We start from the raw sequence: 5,621 nt of genomic DNA on the forward strand, positions 1-5,621 counted from the left end.
CAAAGGTTATTAAAAAGGCCAACCAGCAAAACAACCATAGTATGTTTGGTGCTTTTGTCCCAGTGTGGGCTGCCAGTATCTCCTTATATACCAATAGTTGTTGTTGTTGTTTAATCGTGTCCGACTCTTCGTGACCCCCATGGACCAGAGCACGCCAGGCACTCCTGTCTTCCACTGCCTCCCGCAGTTTGGTCAAACTCATGCTGGTAGCTTCAAGAACACTGTCCAACCATCTCATCCTCTGTCGTCCCCTTCTCCTTGTGCCCTTCATCTTTCCCAACATCAGGGTCTTTTCCAGGGAGTCTTCTCTTCTCATGAAGTGGCCAAAGTATTGGAGCCTCAGCTTCAGGATCTGTCCTTCCAGTGAGCACTCAGGGCTGATTTCCTTCAGAATGGATAGGTTTGATCTTCTTGCAGTCCATGGGACTCTCAAGAGTCTCCTCCAGCACCATAATTCAAAAGCATCAATTCTTTGGCGATCAGCCTTCTTTATGGTCCAGCTCTCACTTCCATACATCACTACTGGGAAAACCATAGCTTTTACTATACGGACCTTTGTTGGCAAGGTGATGTCTCTGCTTTTTAAGATGCTGTCTAGGTTGGCCGTTGCTTTTCTCCCAAGAAGCAGGTGTCTTTTAATTTCATGGCTGCTGTCACCATCTGCAGTGATCATGGAGCCCGAGAAAGTAAAATCTCTCATACACTTACAATAAAATATCCATCCATTGCATTGTTCATTGGTGCTCTCTGTATGCTGAACCCTCGATAAACACTGGTCTTGATGACTGTTTTGTATAATCTGATAGGAGACTACTGTAACCATAAAATTATCCCAGAAACTTTTATGAGAATTCAAAAGACATCTCAAATCAGTCTGTGTATTTCTTTCTCAGTCATATGTCGGGATGCCAGCCTACCTTACCCTGTAGGCCCAATAGTGTAAGATGCTGTCTACAATGGAAAAGGTCGACAGCTCTAAACATTGGCCAGCGACATGTGAATCAAATGAGATGCAAGAAGGGATCCTGAATCCTGAATCAATGAAACATGAGGGTTGACAGCTGGACTGCAGGTGGAGTAAATCTCAGTCTGAACCTAACCAAACACAGATGAGAGCACATCATCATGCCTATCCTGTGGTGGTGGCAGCAACAGTGAAGAAGAAGAAGAAGAAGAAGAAGAAGAAGAAGAAGAAGAAGAAGAAGAAGAAGAAAGGTTACTTCTACCACCACCATTGCATCAACAAGTCCAGCAGAACTTGGCCAACTGGGGGAATAGGCTGTGGCCAACTGGCCAGCGATTTTTAATCTTTTGTTTTTTTAAAATGATATTTATTAAAGTTTCCAATTAACACATAAAAACACAAATAACAATAAAAACATACACAAACACAATACTAAAAACATGTATAATTTCCAATCTTATTTCTTAAACCTAATTTCCTCGACCTCCTCACACCTCCCCCTTCTGTATTCTAATTCCATTTATCTAATCAGCAAATCCATTCCCTTATTTCCCATTATTTTTTATAATTCTGTTCTTTTTCCTTAATCAACACCCCTGAAAACCACAAAATTTTAAGACTCATGTCGATTCTAGCCTTCATTAATATTATAGTGTTTGCTTAAATAGTCTTTAAATTTCTTCCAATCTTCTTCCACTGTCTCTGATTTTTAATCTTTTGTTGGAAGTCAGTCAAAGTGGCTGGGGAAACCCAGCCAGATGGGCGCGGTATAAATAATAATAATAATAATAATAATAATAATAATAATAATTGTTGTGATACCCTTGGCAGCATGATGTAACTAATTTCTAAGGCACTTTAGGGACAAAATTGCTTAGTGTTGGATGTCACAGTGAAGTCTGATAAAGGTGTCCAGAGCACGGTCTGAGTCAGTTTAGATTATTGCATCTCAAGGATGCGAACAAGTGCAGATCACCTGCCTCCTTGATGCTTGCACATCATCACTTGTTAGAGCTAACCACAGGAGGCTATGGGTATGTCCAGGCAGTGATTATTGCTTCATGGGAGGAAGGGCACATATCATATTCCTTGAAGGAGATGGTGCTGTGCCCCCTTCTTAGGAGGACCTAGACCCAGTAGGTATGTAGTTTGGGGATTCTCTTGGATCCAGCACTGTCATTGGAGACTCAGGCAACCTCAGTGGCTACGAGACCCTGTTTCCAGCTATGGCTGGTTTGCCAGCCACAAAATCCTGGCCACGATACTCCATGCTCTGTCGGTTGCCAGACTGGATTACTGCAATGTGCTTTCACATGGGGCTGCCCTTGAAGATGTTTTGGAAACAGAGAGAAACCAAAACTGATAGATCTGTGCATGCCGGAAGAAGAAGAAGAAGAAGAAGAAGAAGAAGAAGAAGAAGAAGAAGAAGAAGAAGAAGAATTTAGACTTGATATCCCGCCTTTCACTCCCCTTAAGGAGTCTCAAAGCGGCTAATAATCTCCTTTCCCTTCCTCCCCCACAACAAACACTCTGAGAGGTGAGAGAGGTGAGTGAAGTGAGAGACTTCAGAGAAGTGTGACTAGCCCAAGGTCACCCACCAGCTGCATGTGGAGGAGCAGGGAAGCGAACCTGGTTCACCAGATTACGAGACAACCGCTCTTAACCACTACACCACACTGGCTCTCTGTGATAGAGCATCTTCCTTGAGCATATTCCTGTATGCATAATAGAATTCTGTAGGTGATAGAGCATATTCCTGTATGCGTAATAATTTTGCTTAGTACAGTCCTTTGCCAACATTTATTAGAGACACCTCTCACCTCCTTTGCAGCTGCAGTTCCAATCAACACACACACACACACACATTCCACTGCATTCCTCACAATGAAATTCTACGTCTTCTTGTACTCGTCTGGGAAGATGGCCCATCTGCTTCTTAATTACCCTTTATTTTCCCCATGTGGTTTTCCAATCTAAGCCAAGACACTTCTCGGAATTCCCCTCAAGCCTGGCCATTCAGCTATTTTCCTTAATTTCTTATTAACTCACTGCTTTTTGTTTCTTATCCACTTCTCATTAAAGACTGAAGAGAGCATATTGGACAATTGAATCAGATCCTTGTCAGAGTTAATTACAAAGGGTTCTGATTTTGGAGATATAAATCCATTGCTATGCATGAGGGCTTTTTAAAATTTTTATTTAGCCAGGCTACATAAGCAAGCAAACCTATATGAGGAAGAGGTCATAGATTCCCCTACCCTTCATTGTCTTAGGAGCATAGGAACCTGCCTTATTCAGGCACCTGGTCCATCTAGTTCAGCAATGTCTATACCAGGGGTTGGCAAGGTTTACCTCGCCTGGGCTGATTCACTCCAGTGAAGATCCTTCCATGGGCTGGATTGCGCACGTGCATACAATCTCCAGGGTCTGCGCAAACAAGATTTCCAGTGCCACGGAAGCGAGTCCCTGCACTGCACCGATTTAGCGCAGTGTGCGGGGACTCACCAAGCAGGCAGCTCGGTTGGAGGGCAGCTCGAGGGCCAGTTAAATGGCCTTCGTGGGCCACTTTGTGGCCCATGGGCCTTGGGTTGCTAAGCCCTGGTCCACACCAAATGATAATGGCTCTCCAAGATTTCAGACAGAGGATTCTGTGGCTTAGGGCCTTCGTATCTATGGGACAGCCTCTCCTGGTATGCCCTGGTATGCAGAGGACCTTAAGGTCCATGAATAACCATAGTTTAGAGGTCCCGGGCCCTAAGGAAGTCAGACTATCCTCCACTAGGGCCAGTTGGAAAAATTCCTACCAGGCCCCTTGATGGCGACCAACCGCAGTTCATAGCAACATCAGAGAGCCTAGCCTAATGGGTGGAAGGGAAGGGGGAAAAACCTGTCTGGCTGCGGCGCGGCAAAGAGGGAGTCTCTCGGCCACGCCGGACCTAAATGCAGCTAGGCCACACCCCCTGAGCCAGCCGATAGGCTGGCTCGGCAGTGACACGGCCAAGGATTCCCCAGGTATCGTGGGGGCTGAAGCCAGCCCCCGCGAGTGTGGGGAAGGGGCATGAAGCCCGCAACCCCACCTCCTCCCTAGCTCGGAAGTGGCTTTACTGTTCTGACAAAAGACAGAGCCCTCTTGAAGGCCGTTTCTCCCACGACATTGTGCTGAGGGGGCATGAGGAGACACTTGTCAAACCCAGGCAATGAGAGGCGTGCAGGGAGGCTGCAGATGGAAGAGCCATAACCCAGTAGTTGATCTCACACTCTGCAGGTAGAGGGTCTTAGCTTTGATCCCTGGCACTCTCATCTGAAATCCTAGCCATCCGCTGTGTATCAGCATAAACAACACCAAACAAGATGGACTAATGTTCTGGATCATTGCAATGCAGCTATCCATATTCCTAGGTAGCTAAGCAGGCAGGTCCTTGCTAAAGGTAACTTGAATGGTACATGCATATCGGTCACAAGACTCCGGACTTTGTAAAATATAATTCAGACTGCATTATCAGTTGTCACGACTCAAGGGGCTAGCTGCCTAGTGAAATCAGAGATGTGGAGAGTTTCTTCCAGTTCTTTTCTTTAAATCAACCGAATACACAGAGAGACCACTGTCTCGAGACGCTACTCAGAATGTCTGCTCCACCCCCCTAGTGATACTTCCTAGCTTCCAAACCCCTCCTTACTGCCTACGGTGGCCACTAATGACCACTCCCCACATTAAATGGGGGGCGCCTTTTGCGTGGTCCCACACAGCCCCCTGGACCCTATGCAGCACCATTAGCACAGGCTTGGCTTCGCCTTCCCCAGGTGGGATGCCTGGAGGTCTCTGCCTACCTCAGCCAGTTGCCCAATCCCATCTGGGGAGGCGTTGCCAAGGTGATTAGGCCAGGTAGGGGGAGGGACCACCCTGCCCACACAATACAGGGAGGATCTTACCTGGGAATCGTCAGTTGGCTCCAGAGTTTCTCCCACCCTACCCACCCTCAGTTAAGACTTCTTTTGCAGGTTAACCTCTTCTCCACAGGTAGGCGGGCGCTGCTATGTCAAGGTTGCTGTTGAAGAGCCGGAAAGGAATTCTCCTGCATTGGCAGGTTTGCCTTTCTCGTAGCAAAACATCACAACTTTGGCGGTATCAGCCTTGGGCGGAATCCTTTAGTCTACCTTCCCTAAATTGGGGGTGGGCATGTAGCGGTGACCCACGCCCCCCTGCTCTTTGTGGCGGCAATACCAGAGTTCCCTGCTATAATGGTTATAAGGGGTTACTTGTGCGTAAGTTGCCGTTACTTTCGGCTAGATTGCCTGGCTAACCATGCCTTGGCTGACAGCCCTCCACTCCGTGACCGGTCAGTTGCTTGCAGCATCCGTCAGTGGGCGTTCCTTGAACCTCTTCCAGCATAGAAGCTGTTTGACGCCCAGTCTCCGCCTACTCTCCCTGCGCGGAACCCTTCTGCGCAAGGAAGGGCTGGGCAGAGGTGTGCCTGCGCTCTCTCCACTAGTTTCAGGCGAAGAGTCTTGGAGACCCCTCTCCCGATCCTCCATCTCCCTCCCTTCTCTGCTGGTGTTGCGCTGAATTCCTTCCCCTCTGCTGGTTCCCTCTCCTGCATCGCTCTGGAGCCTTGCCTCCACCTATCTTTCCGATGTCAGTTCCCTGACACCTGTTAAA

This window comes from Podarcis cretensis (genome assembly GCF_951804945.1).
Source record: "Podarcis cretensis genome assembly, chromosome: 1".
Classification (NCBI taxonomy): Eukaryota; Metazoa; Chordata; class Lepidosauria; order Squamata; family Lacertidae; genus Podarcis; species Podarcis cretensis.